This window comes from Panulirus ornatus, chromosome 15 (assembly GCF_036320965.1).
Source record: "Panulirus ornatus isolate Po-2019 chromosome 15, ASM3632096v1, whole genome shotgun sequence".
NCBI classification, from domain to species: Eukaryota; Metazoa; Arthropoda; class Malacostraca; order Decapoda; family Palinuridae; genus Panulirus; species Panulirus ornatus.
In genome coordinates, this window is record NC_092238.1 from 4985465 (window position 1) to 5003728 (window position 18264).

The 18264-nt window shown below is 39.9% G+C and overlaps 1 protein-coding gene across 5 annotated transcripts in view; it reads right to left on the reverse strand.

Annotated features, from left to right (window-relative positions):
* LOC139753708 (chaperone protein DnaJ-like) overlaps positions 1-18264 on the reverse strand; it is a 294700-nt gene that overhangs the window by 19508 nt on the left and 256928 nt on the right. Inside the window, exon 1 of one of the 5 annotated variants that reach the window (XM_071670434.1) lies at positions 14142-14272. The exons of 3 other annotated variants lie outside the window; for them this stretch is intronic. The gene's annotated coding sequence lies outside the window, so the exon portion shown is untranslated. Of the gene's footprint in view, positions 1-13873; positions 14079-14141; positions 14273-18264 lie in introns of those variants that run through there. One more of the 5 variants, XM_071670436.1, reaches the window with a different exon arrangement.

Genomic DNA, 18264 nt, shown 5'->3' on the forward strand with positions numbered 1-18264 from the left:
CATTACTGTTTCGCAAAGAACTTTTTCTAGTGCTATAAGTTCAAAAACCAATAAATAATCATCACCACAACCAAAGCCAAAAAGACTACCGGTAATTAGCCCCTAATTTGTATAGAGTGTCTCAAGTGTGCATGCCAAGGCTGTGCTTTTCCCCACTGTGTGATATGAGTAAATGATACACTAAGATTCTTTCCTGGTGCTAGCTGTAGTTGCTTTAGATCTAAACCATATCTACATAATCATAGAGCGTGCTTTCCAATTTAAATGACAGAGGAAAAAGGCAACCCATACAATTATGAACAGAGTCTATGGGATAGGGAATTGTGTTATATGAGTAACTGACACTAAGAATTCATTCTCAGGGCTAATCAAAGTTGCTTGTCACATAAGGTACCTCCACATACCAATAAATTTTGCCTTCCAATTCAAATGACAGCGATAAGAGGTTAGAGTCCAAACAAAGTAAGTGGTATATACCTATGGGTCGAGTCACCTACAGATTAGCTGTCAAACAGTATTAAGTAGGCTAATGTAGAAGATAGCAGTTACCCAGAAAAAATGAAACTGGCATCAGACTGAGGCAAGAAGCATGAAGCAGATCTTGCATTTCATCTAGAGTGGCTGTTGGTGTTGGTATGTACAGAGGATCATTAAAGATTAGTACTGCCTTGGTAGTATCATTCAGAGGCTTGGAAAGGCTGAAGTTGCATTTTTGGGATGCTACATCATTTTAAAGCTAAATTAAAGAATTCTTGTGCTTGAGGCAATAGGGAGTTCCAATAGGGAACAAGTGTCAGGGATATGGATAGCTACATAGATGCAATAGGTGAAGCAAGAAGCAGGTTTTGCATTTCATCATTCATTCACTGCTGTAGGTGGCGACATGTACTGAGGGTCATCAAAGACAAACTGTGGCTTGATAGGATCAGGCATAGGTAATGCACTTCCTAACAGGGATTGGACTTACTCTTTCCTTAAGTTTACTATGCTTTGAAGGTCAGTCAAGCGGTTATTGAAAGGTCATTTGTTTTAATTCTCAAACCATCTAAAAGTCTATTCTCCATGCCTATATGACACTTCTTTTCAAATACTTAAGTATAAACTAAGAAAAAATATAGATATAAAATCCATGGACAAGCTGCTACACTATCAACAGTAAAGATAACAGGTTACTGCTGCCCCTAATCTCATTTTAAAAACTTTTCTACCATAGGTACTGATGGAATGATGGCTATTTCGTTTTTTTGTGTTATGATCAACATAATTCATAAAGCACATACTTCATCAATAACAATCATAAGTACATTTCATCATCAAAAAGAGGAAGAGGAAACTTTTGACTACTGTGGCAACATCTACAGATTTTGAACATTTCCTATCTCTTGCATGCCTGGATGGTAAATAAACATATGTCCTATGAAAGTAATTGGCACCAATATGCCCACCCCATCAAATTCCTACTGAGAACCTATGGCCGGAAATCTCAACATATATATATATTCATACTTGATGCTCACATCCATTCTGTTATGTGTAATGCACTGAAACCCCAACTTCCTATCCACAAACAGGCCCTTAAGATGTGCTGTCAATGAACTGAACCATGGCATGTGACACGTCTGGGGTAAACCATGGAAAGGTCTGTGGGGTCTGGGGTCTGGATGTGGATAGGGAGCTGTGGTTTTAGTGCATTACACATGACAGCTAGAGACTGAATGTGAACGAATGTGGCCTTTCTTATCTGCTTTCCTGGCAATACCTCACTGAAGTAGGGGGCAACGATGCTGTTTCCTGTGGGGCAGGGTGGCACTGGGAATGGATTGAAGGCAAGCAAGTATGAATATGTACATGTGTATATATGTGTGTCTGTGTATGTGTACGTATGTATATGTGTACATATATGTACATGCATGGGCATTATTGTATATACATGTGTATATGAGTGGATGGGTCGTTCTTCGTCTGCTTCCTGGTGCCATCTCGCAGGTATATATATAATTTTTCTTCATACCTATTTGCCATTTCCTGCATTAGCGAGGTAGTTCCAAAGAGGACTGAGCCTTAGAGGGGAATATATATATATATATATATATATATATATATATATTTTTTTTTTTTTTTTTTTTTTTATACTTTGTCGCTGTCTCCCGCGTTTGCGAGGTAGCGCAAGGAAACAGACGAAAGAAATGGCCCAACCCCCCCCCCCATACACATGTACATACACACGTCCACACACGCAAATATACATACCTACAGCTTTCCATGGTTTACCCCAGACGCTTCACATGCCTTGCTTCAATCCACTGACAGCACGTCAACCCCTGTATACCACATGACTCCAATTCACTCTATTTCTTGCCCTCCTTTCACCCTCCTGCATGTTCAGGCCCCGATCACACAAAATCTTTTTCACTCCATCTTTCCACCTCCAATTTGGTCTCCCTCTTCTCCTCGTTCCCTCCACCTCCGACACATATATCCTCTTGGTCAATCTCTCCTCACTCATTCTCTCCATGTGCCCAAACCATTTCAAAACACCCTCTTCTGCTCTCTCAACCACGCTCTTTTTATTTCCACACATCTCTCTTACCCTTACGTTACTTACTCGATCAAACCACCTCACACCACACATTGTCCTCAAACATCTCATTTCCAGCACATCCACCCTCCTGCGCACAACTCTATCCATAGCCCACACCTCGCAACCATACAACATTGTTGGGACCACTATTCCTTCAAACATACCCATATTTGCTTTCCTGAGATAATGTTCTCGACTTCCAAACATTCTTCAAGGCCCCCAGAATTTTCGCCCCCTCCCCCACCCTGTGATTCACTTCCGCTTCCATGGTTCCATCCGCTGCCAGATCCACTCCAAGATATCTAAAACACTTTACTTCCTCCAGTTTTCCTCCATTCAAACTTACCTCCCAGTTGACTTGGCCCTCAACCCTACTGTACCTAATAACCTTGCTCTTATTCACATTTACTCTTAACTTTCTTCTTTCACACACTTTACCAAACTCAGTCACCAGCTTCTGCAGTTTCTCACAAGAATCAGCCACCAGCGCTGTATCATCAGCGAACAACAACTGACTCACTTCCCAAGCTCTCTCATCCACAACAGACTGCATACTTGCCCCTCTTTCCAAAACTCTTGCATTCACCTCCCTAACAACCCCATCCATAAACAAATTAAACAACCATGGAGACATCACACACCCCTGCCGCAAACCTACATTCAATGAGAACCAATCACTTTCCTCTCTTCCTACACAGACACATGCCTTACATCCTCGATAAAAACTTTTCACTGCTTCTAACAACTTGCCTCCCACACCATATATTCTTAATACCTTCCACAGAGCATCTCTATCAACTCTATCATATGCCTTCTCCAGATACATAAATGCTACATACAAATCCATTTGCTTTTCTAAGTATTTCTCACATACATTCTTCAAAGCAAACACCTGATCCACACATCCTCTACCACTTCTGAAACCACACTGCTCTTCCCCAAACTGATGCTCTGTACATGCCTTCACCCTCTCAATCAATACCCTCCCATATAATTTACCAGGAATACTCAACAAACTTATACCTCTGTAATATGAGCACTCACTCTTATCCCCTTTGCCTTTGTACAATGCCACTATGCAAGCATCCCGCCAATCCTCAGGCACCTCACCATGAATCATACATACAATAAATAACCTTACCAACCAGTCAACAATACAGTCACCCCCTTTTTTAATAAATTCCACTGCAATACCATCCAAACCTGCATATATATATATATATATATATATATATATATATTATTCATTTATTCATTTATTTATTTTGCTTTGTCGCTGTCTCCCACGTTTGCGAGGTAGTGCAAGGAAACAGACGAAAGAAATGGCCCAACCCACCCCCATACACATGTATATACATACACGTCCACACATGCAAATATACATACCTATACATCTCAATGTACACATATATATACACACACAGACACATACATATATACCCATGCACACAATTCACACTGTCTGCCTTTATTCATTCCCATCGCCACCTCGCCACACATGGAATACCATCCCCTTCCCCCCTCATGTGTGCGAGGTAGCACTAGGAAAAGACAACAAAGGCTCCATTCGTTCAAACTCAGTCTCTAGCTGTCATGCAATAATGCCCAAAACCACAGCTCCCTTTCCACATACAGGCCCCACACAACTTTCCATGGTTTACCCCAGACGCTTCGCATGCCCTGATTCAATCCACTGACAGCACGTCAACCCCGGTATACCACATCGATCCAATTCACTCTATTCCTTGCCCGCCTTTCACCCTCCTGCATGTTCAGGCCCTGATCACTCAAAATCTTTTTCACTCCATCTTTCCACCTCCAATTTGGTCTCCCACTTCTCCTCGTTCCCTCCACCTCCGACACATATATCCTCTTGGTCAATCTTTCCTCACTCATTCTCTCCAAGTGCCCAAACCATTTCAAAACACCCTCTTCTGCTCTTTCAACCACGCTCTTTTTATTTCCACACATCTCTCTTACCCTTACGTTACTTACTCGATCAAACCACCTCACACCACACATTGTCCTCAAACATCTCATTTCCAGCACATCCACCCTCCTGCGCACAACTCTATCCATAGCCCACGCCTCGCAACCATACAACATTGTTGGAACCACTATTCCTTCAAACATACCCATTTTTGCTTTCCGAGATAATGTTCTCGACTTCCACACATTCTTCAAGGCTCCCAGGATTTTCGCCACCTCCCCCACCCTATGATCCACTTCCGCTTCCATGGTTCCATCCGCTGCCAGATCCACTCCCAGATATCTAAAACACTTTACTTCCTCCAGTTTTTCTCCATTCAAACTTACCTCCCAATTGACTAGACCCTCAACCCTACTGTACCTAATAACCTTGCTTTTATTCACATTTACTCTTAACTTTCTTCTTTCACACACTTTACCAAACTCAGTCACCAGCTTCTGCAGTTTCTCACATGAATCAGCCACCAGCGCTGTATCATCAGCGAACAACAACTGACTCACTTCCCAAGCTCTCTCATCCCCAACAGACTTCATACTTGCCCCTCTTTCCAAAACTCTTGCATTCACCTCCCTAACAACCCCATCCATAAACAAATTAAACAACCATGGAGACATCACACACCCCTTGCCGCAAACCTACATTCACTGAGAACCAATCACTTTCCTCTCTTCCTACACGTACACATGCCTTACATCCTCGATAAAAACTTTTCACTGCTTCTAACAACTTGCCTCCCACACCATATATTCTTAATACCTTCCACAGAGCATCTCTATCAACTCTATCATACGCCTTCTCCAGATACATAAATGCTACAAACAAATCCATTTGCTTTTCTAAGTATTTCTCACATACATTCTTCCAAGCAAACACCTGATCCACACATCCTCTACCACTTCTGAAACCACACTGCTCTTCCCCAATCTGATGCTCTGTACATGCCTTCACCCTCTCAATCAATACCCTCCCATATAATTTACCAGGAATACTCAACAAACTTATACCTCTGAAATTTGAGCACTCACTCTTATCCCCTTTGCCTTTGTACAATGGCACTATGCACGCATTCCGCCAATCCTCAGGCACCTCACCATGAGTCATACATACATTAAATAACCTTACCAACCAGTCAATAATACAGTCACCCCCTTTTTTAATAGATTCCACTGCAATACCATCCAAACCTGCTGCCTTGCCGCCTTTCATCTTCCGCAAAGCTTTTACTACCTCTTCTCTGTTTACCAAATCATTTTCCCCAACCCTCACACTTTGCACACCACCTTGACCAAAACACCCTACATCTGCCACGCTATCATCAAACACATTCAACAAACCTTCAAAATACTCACTCCATCTCCTCACATCACCACTACTTGTTATCACCTCCCCATTTGCGCCCTTCACTGAAGTTCCCATTTGCTCCCTTGTCTTATGCACTTAATTTACCTCCTTCCAAAACATCTTTTTATTCTCCCTAAAATTTAATGATACTCTCTCACCCCAACTCTCATCTGCCCTCTTTTTCACCTCTTGCACCCTTCTCTTGACCTCCTGTCTCTTTCTTTTATACATCTCCCACTCAATTGCATTTTTTCCCTGCAAAAATCGTCCAAATGCCTCTCTCTTCTCTTTCACTAATAATCTTACTTCTTCATCCCACCACTCACTACCCTTTCTAACCAACCCACCTCCCACTCTTCTCATGCCACAAGCATCTTTTGTGCAATCCATCACTGATTCCCTAAATACATCCCATTCCTCCCCCACTCCCCTTACTTCCATTGTTCTCACCTTTTTCCATTCTGTACTCAGTCTCTCCTGGTACTTCCTCACACAAGTCTCCTTCCCAAGCTCACTTACTCTCACAACCCTCTTCACCCCAACATTCACTCTTCTTTTCTGAAAACCCAAACCCATCAAATCTTCACCTTAGCCTCCACAAGATAATGATCAGACATCCCTCCAGTTGCACCTCTCAGCACATTAACATCCAAAAGTCTCTCTCGCGTGCCTGTCAATTAACACGTAATCTAATAATGCTCTCTGGCCATCTCTCCTACTTACATACGTATACTTATGTATATCTCGCTTTTTAAACCAGGTATTCCCAATCACCAGTCCTTTTTCAGCACACAAATCTACAAGCTCTTCACCATTTCCATGTACAACACTGAACACCCCATTTATACCAATTATTCCCTCAACTACCACATTACTCACCTTTGCATTCAAATCACCCATCACTATAACCCGGTCTCGAGCATCAAAACCACTAACACACTCATTCAGCTGCTCCCAAAACACTTGCCTCTCATGATCTTTCTTCTCATGCCCAGGTGCATATGCACCAATAATCACCCATCTCTCTCCATCAACTTTCAGTTCTACCCATATATATATATATATATATATATATATATATTTATTTATCTATTTATTTTGCTTTGTCGCTGTCTCCTATATTAGCGAGGTAGCGCACGGAAACAGACGAAAGAATGGCCCAACCCACCCACATAAACATGTATATACATAAATGTCCACACACGCAAAAATATATACCTATACATCTCAATGTATATATATATGCATATACACACACAGACATATACATATATACACATGTACATAATGCATATTGTCTGCCTTTATTCATTCACATCAACCTGCCACACATGGAATAACAACCCCCTCCCCCCTCATGTGTGCGAGGTAGCACTAGGAAAAGACAACAAAGGCCCCATTCGTTCACACTCAGTCTCTAGCTGTCATGTAATAATGCACCAAAACCACAGCTCCCTTTCCACATCCAGGCCCCACACAACTTTCCATGGTTTACCCCACACGCTTCACAGCCCTGGTTCAATCCATTGAAAGCATGTTGACCCCGGTATACCACATCGTTCCAATTCACTCTATTCCTTGCATGCCTTTCACCCTCCTGCATATTCAGGCCCGGATCACCCAAAATCTTTTTCACTCCATCTTTCCACCTCCAATTTGGTCTCCCACTTCTCCTCATTCCCTCCACCTCTGACACATATATCCTCTTGGTCAATCTTTCCTCACTCATTCTCTCCATGTGACCAAACCATTTCAAAACACTTACTTGTCGTCTCCATCATTAGTGAGGTAGCACAAGGAAACAGATGAAAGAATGGCCCAACCCATCCACACACACATGTACATACATAAATGCCCACACACGTACATATACATACCTATACATTTCAACATATATATATATATATATACATATACACAGACATGTACATATATACACATGTACATATTCATACTTGTTGCCTTTATCTATTCCCGTCACCACCCTGCCACACATGAAAGAGCACCCCCTCCTCCCTACAAGGTAGCTCTACGAAAAGACAAAAAAGAGGTCACGTTCTTTTACACTCAGTCTCTCACTGTCATGTGAAATGCACCGAAACCACAGCTCCCTTTCCATATCCAGACCCCACAAAACTTTCCATGGTTTATCCCAGATGCTTCACATGCCCTGGTTCAATCCACAGACAGCACATCGACCCTGGTATACAACGTTGTTCCTATTCACTCTATTCCTTGCATGCTTTTCACCCTCCTGTACGTTCAGGCCCCAATCACTCAAAATCTCGTTCACTCCATCCTTCCACCTCCAATTTGGTTTCCTGCTTCTCATTCCCTCTACCTCTGACACATATATCCTCTTTGTCAATCTCTCCTCACTCATTCTCTCCATGTAACCAAACCATTTCAAAACACCCTCCTCTGCTCTCTCAATCACACTCTTTTTATTTCCACACATCTCTCTTACCCTTACATTACTTACTCGATCAAACTACCTCACACCACATACTGTCCTCAAACATCTCATTTCCAGCACATCCACCCTCCTGTGCACAACTCTATCCATAGCCCACACCTTGCAACCATACAACATTTTTGGAACCACTATTCCTGGTTAAAGGGTTTGAAGTTTAGTCTTTCTATGATGAACTTTTCCTGGATACAGTACACATTCATTATTCTTTGCTGGATAATGAAAGAAATTTGCTCCAAGAACTATATATATGTACTCTTCTGTTATTACTCTCCCACAGTCCACGGTGATCTATGGTTCTTTACTGTTAACATCACTGTCCTCAAGTTTGTCTTCTGTGGGGTGCAAAACCATACTAACACCAACATTGAAAGTGTTTCAATATTGCAATGCATCCATCCTACAATGTCATCTTCACCTAAACTCTGGTCATCTAACTGACTGGACAGTTTAAAAGTTAAGAGTCAGCCCTACAAAGGTTTATCTAACAGGTTCTGATTGATTTCTTCATTCCTTTCCTGACAGAGTCTGCCTGCATTTACAACAAAAATTATGTCACATCCGGCGAGGCTGTTTCACTGTCCGCTGATAAAAAAGAATACAGTCTCATCAAAAAGGTTCTCACTTCAGAGAAGTCCAACTTGTCCCTGCTACTGGGAGTGGCTCAGAATTGGGGCTGCAAGAGCCCCTAGAAAAGGGACCTTTAGGGTTCTATAACAATATCAACAAGACAAGGGAGCATATGGGAACTTCAGTGAAGGGGGCAAATGGGGAGGTGATAAGTAGTGGTGATGTGAGAAGGAGATGGAGTGAGTATTTTGAAGGTTTGTCGAATGTGTTTGATGATAGAGTGGCAGATATAGGGTGTTTTGGTCGAGGTGGTGTGAAGTGAGAGGGTTAGGGAAAATGATTTGGTAAACAGAGAAGACGTAGTAAAATGCAGAAGATGAAAGCCGGCAAGGCAGCAGGTTTGGATGGTATTGCAGTGGAATTCATTAAAAAAGGGGGTGACTGTATTGTTGACTGGTTGGTAAGGTTATTTAATGTATGTATGATTCATGGTGAGGTGCCTGAGGATTGGCGGAATGCTTGCATAGTGCCACTGTACAAAGGCAAAGGGGATAAGAGTGAGTGCTCAAATTACAAAGGTATAAGTTTGTTGAGTATTCCTGGTATATTATATGGGAGGGTATTGATTGAGAGGGTGAAGGCATGTACAGAGCATCAGATTGGGGAAGAGCAGTGTGGTTTTAGAAGTGGTAGAGGATGTGTGGATCAGGTGTTTGCTTTGAAGAATGTATGTGAGAAATACTTAGAAAAGCAAATGGATTTGTATGTAGCATTTATGGATCTGGAGAAGGCATATGATAGAGTTGATAGAGATGCTCTGTTGAAGGTATTAAGAATATATGGTGTGGGAGGCAAGTTGTTAGAAGCAGTGAAAAGTTTTTATCGAGGATGTAAGGCATGTGTACGTGTAGGAAGAGAGGAAAGTGATTGGTTCTCAGTGAATGTAGGTTTGCGGCAGGGGTGTGTGATGTCTCCATGGTTGTTTAATTTGTTTATGGATGGGGCTGTCAGGGAGGGAATGCAAGAGTCTTTGAAAGAGGGGCAAGTATGCAGTCTGTTGTGGATGAGAGAGCTTGGGAAGTGAGTCAGTTGTTGTTCGCTGATGATATAGCGCTGGTGGCCGATTCATGTGAGAAACTGCAGAAGCTGGTGACTGAGTTTGGTAAAGTGTGTGAAAGAAGAAAGTTAAGAGTAAATGTGAATAAGAGCAAGGTTATTAGGTACAGTAAGGTTGAGGATCGAGTTAATTAGGAGGTAAGTTTGAATGGAGAAAAACTGGAGGAAGTGAAGTGTTTTAGATATCTTGGAGTGGATCTGGCAGCAAATGAAACCACGGAAGCGGAAGTGAATCACAGGGTGGGGGAAGGGGTAAAAATTCTGGGAGCCTTAAAGAATGTTTGGAAGTCGAAAACATTATCTCGGAAAGCAAAAATGGGTATGTTTGAAGGAATAGTGGTTCCAACAATGTTGTATGGTTGCGAAGCGTGGGCTATGGATAGAGTTGTGCATAGGAGGGTGGATGTGCTGGAAATGAGATGTTTGAGGACAATGTGTGATGTGAGGTGGTTTGATCGAGTAAGTAATGTAAGGGTAAGAGAGATGTGTGGAAATAAAAAGAGTGTGGTTGAGAGAGCAGAAGAGGGTGTTTTGAAATGGTTTGGTCGCATGGAGAGAATGAGTGAGGAAAGACTGACCGAGAGGATATATGTGCCAGAGGTGGAGGGAACGAGGAGAAGTGGGAGACCAAATTGGAGGTGGAAAGATGGAGTGAAAAAGATTTTGAGTGATTGGGGCCTAAACATGCAGGAGGGTGAAAGGCGTGCAAGGAATAGAGTAAATTGGAATGATGTGGTATACTGGGGTCGACGTGCTGTCAATGGACTAAACCAGGGCATGTGAAGCGTCTGGGGTAAACCATGGAAAGTTCTGTGGGGCCTGGATGTGGAAAGGGAGCTGTGGTTTCGGTGCATTATTACATGACAGCTAGAGACTGAGTGTGAACAAATGGGGCCTTTGTTGTCTTTTCCTAGCGCTACCTCTCTCACATGAGGGGGGAGGGGGTTGTTATTCCATGAGTGGCGAGGTGGCGATGGGAATGAATAAAGGCAGACAGTATGAATTATGTTCATGTGTATATATGTATATGTCTGTGTGTGTATATATATGTGTACATTGAGATGTATAGGTATGTATATTTGCGTGTGTGGACGTGTATGTATATACATATGTATGTGGGTGGGTTGGGCCATTCTTTCGTCTGTTTCCTTGCGCTACCTCGCTAACAGCAACAAAGCAAAATAAAAAAAACAATATCAACAATTCCATTTCTTTCACATAATTTGACTCTGCATCACTATCAACTTTGGATACAGAGAAATTTTGTTATGCAGCGCTAGTGTAGTGTTTGGAGAATGCTATAAGAGTTGCAAAGCATGACCCAGAACATTAAGTTTTACTGAATGTTAAAAAGAGGCATTATATTTTATTGAACAATGTTAAATAAGGTGTCAGCAAGTAGATCAGGGAAAATGTGGGGTTAATTAAAGTAAAAGTCAGTAATACATGTAAAAACAAAAGCAAAACCTATGACAACCTCACTTACCCTTCCTGTCATCATGATTTATCTTGATGTTCAATATTCTAATCAAATACACACTACACTCATATCTGAGCACCAAGATTATGGCACCAGATATAAACATTGAGACAGCAAAGCAACTGACCACGAAATCCCCAGCAGCATACAAATTCAACATAGGTGTATTTTTGCCATCATTTCAGCTAATAGTTTAGGTTTTCATTGCACATCTTTTTTCAGAAATGTATTACCTACCTTTACAATAACACTCCATTTCCCCAAAATACATAATCCTTACTATTGCCACATTCATTATTGTTTGCTTTAATGTAATGCTCTAAATCATATCCTTGTATCAGTTCCTGCATTCTCCTAACACTACACTAGCACTGCAGCACAAAATCACTATATTCATAGCTAATAGCAGAGCTAAAATGATATATATCAACCTTTTCTATTTTCTTATCCAATATTCCTTTCAACCTGAAACTGCCATGACTGGGAAAAGTTATGCCTGTGTCATGTAAAAAATAAATACTTCAAAGATATAAATTACACGATTACTAATAAATTAATGTATTAATCAGTAATACTCTAATGCTATGATTTTAGTCCATTACACATAATAGGTTGAGTGAATGCAACCCTTCTTCATCTGTTCCTGGTGCTACCTCGTAAATGTGGGAAATGACAATCAAGTTTGAAAAAAATATGAAAAGAAACTTCAACTTTTTATAATCATGGCAAGAAATAACACTTTCTATTACTTATCAAAATCCCAAGGACTAACTGTAATGGTTCAGAACCCTAATTACTTCTGACAAATTTCCCAAGCAACCAAAAGCCAAAGTCCAGCTAAACTAATGACCTTGTGGAATCCTTAGACCTTACTGTGGCCAAACTTCAGATTTCCCTCAAGTTCAACTAATCAATAAGTATGCTGCCTAACTAAACCAGCCTAAAACTCCACTAGATAGGCAAGTTGGCTCTTGGCTTACTTGCAGCAACAGTTGACATTACTATATGGAACCTAGAGTTTGAAAGACAGCAGTAATTCACAAGCCTATATTTGGTTTTAATCATCATGCCTTAAGAAAATGATTAATATTTCTACGACAGTAGCAAAGGCAAATTCAATGTTCTTAGCACTACATAAAATATCAATGACAAAAACCACAATCTATGCAATACCATCAAGGTTGCTGTGCTGAAATACACACTTGAAAGAAGTCCAATGAACAGCAAAGGTATAGCCTGACTTAAAAGATCTGGCATATAAAGAATGCTTAAACCTGACAACAGAAAAGCTTCGAAATATGGGGTAGATTTGAAGGAAGTGTACCAAAAACAAGGACTTGTAAACAAAGATGTCTAACAATTTTTCTCGTAAATATCTAATCAAAACAGAGTGACAGAGGGTACAGCTACAAATTAAAGCCACTATATAAAACAAGTATAAGATTATTTTGTTTTGCAAAAGTACTTAAAAATCAAAACTGTTCATCAGAAAAGTTACATGTAAGAAGATACAATACGTTAATGTACTTCAAAACTGATACTCACTGCTTATCTTGTTAACAATCGGCACCAGTGAGTCAAACAGCATTCTGCTGACTTGTTAAATTTCCTTTACTTCCACCTTATTCCTGGATTTGTTGACTTTACTTACAAAAGAATGGTATATGCAAACAGTGAGATTCAAACATACCAATTCTGTCAATTGAAAAGAAAGAATTATAACAGCTTTGCATTAAATCCACCTAGGTCATCAGAAGTCTCATACCTGTCACCATCTTGAAGTCTAAGCAAAGTGTTCAATTAAAAAAACTCAAATAAATCAATGTTACCTAACCCCGAACCCCCTGAACCTAATCTACTTCAATATAACAAGAGAAATGGAGCAAGAGAAAACAAAACAATGCTACATATACACTAAAGCAGTCGGCAAAATACATCTGATCCACCATGACAACTAGGTAGCTATTATACAATGGACGATATGAACAGTTCATCACAAAGTGACACCATATAATGAGAAGTATTTCTGTTCCCATATAAACCAACTATGTGAGCATCAACCATGAAAACCTGGTAAACTCAAATCTTTGCCATTTGTAAACCATGGCGAACATTACGGTAGTACCTCTCCTACGGCAAAAATATCGAACCGGCCTTTAATATCTATTTTCCTCTTACCAGTAAAAGAAGGAAAACATTTAGGCTAATGAACTTTGCCAACAATTGTGTTGTCCTTGTACAATCCCTACGGCATGAAATTTGATCAGTTCACGCTGAGCACTCTCTCCCAAGGTATACATTTTGATGCAAAATTCATCTTACCGTAGCTTAGGGTCAGTAATAAAAGGACAATGCCAGTGGAGTGGGTGAAGTGAGTTTCTATAAAATTCGCATATTCCTCTCGATCACCCGTTAATCATGCTGGCACGTCTAAATCATAGGCAAAATTCGCAAATAGAAAGAGTTTCTGCGGGACGCGCCTTCACTTATTCCTGCATTGGGTGTTTCACCTCTTTAAACAGACATAACTCAGTCGGATGCAATAAATCGACAACACTTATTAACTTGGTATATTCCGAACTGGCATTACCGTATAAGGAGATGGAGAGAGTGTAACTGGGCGGCCTTAAAACTGGTTGTAGAAATGAAGCCTTCACTCGACCTGTTTGTTTACGTCTCTGCCATCTCAACAACACTACCAAATTGGATGGGTATTTCCTACTGTAATTCTCAAAGATGTTTATAATTTCCCGGAAGAATACACCACCTACTTATTACATAACGTGTTTATCTATTTAATTTTGCAGCTACCATATCGACCTTATACCTACAATTCTTCTTTGGGGGATTACTTTAAGATGAAAAGAATGCGAGTATTTTTCTCATTTGGCACCACTGCCAGTGAGTAACCGTTTTCTTTTCAAATATGGGATAACTCAATCTTACCAGCCAAGAATCGGATTTGCATCTTAAGATGCTTAAGTTTCACATGATTGGTAATCGGTCGAGGGTTTCTTTCATTTCCAATCGTCATGGTCGTTCACGAAGCATTGATTAGGAGGAAGTCAGGCTTATATATCCAAGGAGAATAGGCGTAACCGACACGAAGACTTACCAATCTGGAAAAATCTAGTTAAACCTTGAAAATTTATGACTAAGCAGTCTGAGGCGCTGAAGCCACCCGGCAGGAAGACTCAGAAGAATAAGACACTTAAGAATTATGCCTTAAGAAGAAAGAGGACGCTGCAAAAGTTGGAAATAAGTGCCCCTGGCAACAGCCATGTGGTCCCAACCAAAATCCAAGATGACAATCAGCACGAGGGAACACAAAGGAATTCGAACAGAAAGACACCATATGAGTACTTACCAAATGCTTGTAGATAGTGGATGACATTTGGAATTCATGATTTAGTGTCTTGAGAATAAAAAGATATATAGATGCTTAAAGGAGAAAGTCATGTAAACTTTTCATGTAACTTAAAGGGGCGTAAATAATGTCTGTCGTGGATTTGAAGTTGAATATTTATGAAATTTACTCTTAAACCTATCTATGGTATATATGGTAATTTGCAATCAGCCTTTTAAACACAAAAGTAGATAAAAGGTGGTTTTAGTTGAACAATTACTCTGAGACGGAATATTACCAAAATAGGGGTCAATCAGACCACGGATCTCATAAATCCATTTTACGTTAATGTAAAAAAGAAATACAATTGCCAATAAAATCGACAAATCGATATGAATGAATAACGATGCTGCACAGCATAACGTTAGCTGTGTGCCCACTAGACGCTGGTGATGGCATGAGCCAGTGATTGCATCATGAAACAAGATCAGGTTCTTCTGTTGCATCATAAATTATAACGGAGGCAGACGCCTCCTGCAGTCCGTCTGGAGATGACTTTAAGATGTTCTGTTCTGCTGGGAGCTGAGTCTTCAGTCAAGAACGTCTACACAATGTAGTAAATCAAGCATCCAGTCGTATGTGTATTACGATTACAAATTCCATCCCTATAAAACCTCCTCTTAGGATGTTATCAAACAGATAATTATTTCATAGCTTAATTTCTGGTCTTAGTAGTCCCAGAAATATTTCGTCCTCAAAATGTTATTTGCCGTGAAAATTATGATTTAAGCTGAGATTTTAAAGCATATGTATTCTAAGAAAAATGACAAAGATGCAGTATAATTTTAAGAATGAAATGTAATTTAATGAGATTCCTTTACCTTATATGATAAATGGACATATCAGTTAATAGGAAGCGAGTTATCATGCGATGTGTTAGATATGAAATCAATTCGAAGCTTGATTTCAGGACTTATTTAGTATGAAAAGAATAACATATCCTAAGATTTTTAAGCAAATATAGTATATGAAGAAAAACGACAAAATTGCAGGGCGTTTTTCAAGCCAAAAGCACTCTTTGGAATACAACTTAACGATACGACTTAAGGATATGCTTTTTAAAGCGATAGCCTGAAAAATGACCTATTGCAAATCAAAGCAAGGTGTATTGAATATATCAAAGATGTAATTAGTTCAAAGCTTGATTTCAGTAATTAATGTTACTAGTATATTACACTGAGATTTTAAAACATCTACATTCTGCAGAAAAACGATTAAAATTGCACGTTTCTCAAGAAAAAAATATTGAAAACTGGAAAATAACTTAATTAAAAGCTTCTTTACCCTAAATAATAACCTATGATACTCTACCATGCTTCGAAGGGTCGATAGATAGCGCATAACGTGAACCGAAACGTTATAGATGTCAAGTATATGACTATCTTAAAGCCTAATTATAGAACACAATGGTCCCGAAACATTTTGGCATCAGAATGATATTCACTGCATGTCCTGAGACGAAGAAAAGGCCTAATTCGCCCACATCCATTCTCTGTCCGTCAAGCACCCCCTATCATACCTTTCCATGGTTTTTCCCAGCTGCTTTATACGTCTTGTTTCAGTCATTTGACAGAAAGTCGCCCCATATATACTACATCTCTCCAGTTCACTCTATCCCGTGCAGGCCCTTTCACCCTCCTACATGTTTAAGGCCCAGGCACTCAAAATCTTTTTCACTTCGTCCTTCCATCTCCTTTGTTCTCACCCTTCTCCTTGTCCCCTCCACTTCTGACAAACATACACTCTTTGTCAACCTCTTCTCACCTATTCTCTCCATATGTCCAAAAATATTTCAGCACACCCTCTTCAGCTCTCTCAACCATACTCTCCTTATTACCACACCTCTCTTTTACCCTACTCGCACCACATATTGTCTCTAAACGATTCATTTCTAACACATCCATTCTTCACACATTTTTGTCCATAACTCATGCTTCGCATCCATATGCCATCGATGGGACTAATATAACTTCAAATATGCAAATTTTCACCCTCCCATGTAATGACCTCCTTTCCACACATTCCTCAACATATTAGATACTTGATAATTTCAAAGCTTGATTTCAGCACGAAAAGTATGAATGCTAAAATCTTCAAGCAAATTATTTATTTTTTCAGTAAAGCAAGACAAAACTTGTAGGTTCAGGATATATCATAGGCCAAGACCCTTTTTGCTTCAAAATTGGAATATTACCTAATAAAAGACTTCTTTGTCTTAAACAATGACCTGAATTATTCCATTACGTTTCACTGGGCCGACTGACAGCGCATAATGAGATGCATGGATGCTATAATAAAAGTGTCTTTTTTTTTTTTTCAAAGCTTAATTTCAGGACTGAATCCCCCCCCAAAAGAACATTTTGGTCCAAGAATGTTGTTCACCATGTGACCTACCACCATGAAAATAAGACCTAAGCTGAGATTTTCCAGCAAACTTACTCATTCAAAAAAGCTTGCCAAGACCAAATGATGGGGACTGATACGATACTTATTGTTATGAAATTTGTGAAACATGCATTTCTTTTAGGACCAAGTCCTGAAGGCAGACTTTCAAATAGAAAGCCTGCCTGCAGGACTCGGTCCTAACAGAAATCTAGCTTTTGAAGAAGACTAAATTTGCAGGATTATTTTTCTGGACGGAAAATTTTTGTTTGAAAATTGTGATGTAACTCAATGAAAAGTTTCTATACCTTAAATGATAAGCAAAAATATTCTATAATTCTTTTTAAGGCCGACATACAGCGAATGATATGAAGCGAGTTATTATATATATATATATATATATATATATATATATATATATATATATATATATATATATATATATATATATATATATATAAGAAAAGCGACTATAATTGCAGGTGATAGCTCATCACTTAGAACATCAGACAGCATATTGTATGACGCAAACTATGATGAAATGTAATCATTTACATCTAAGTATCAGGACTTAATGGTCGCAAAACTGTAACATAGAAACTGTCGTGGGAACCCCATATTACGGAGATAGCTGAGTCTGCCCCTAAGAAACTGGGAGTCCTATTTAGATGTCAAAATTTCTTTTCCTCCCTTGGTGTATCGGTTAACGTTCCTGGCCGAGACGCATTCACGGGCCGCCTGGGGTCGAGCGCATAGGTTCGAATGCTGGTTACGGCTCAGTCCACAGTCAGCCCAGCTGTTCATCCACCCTTACGATTGATTTGATAGAATGGGTACCTGGCTCAGGCTTGGGTATATATAATGTTAATGGGATGGCCTTGATTGGGGCCTCAGCTGCCCGTGCCGTCACATCTAACTAAAAAAA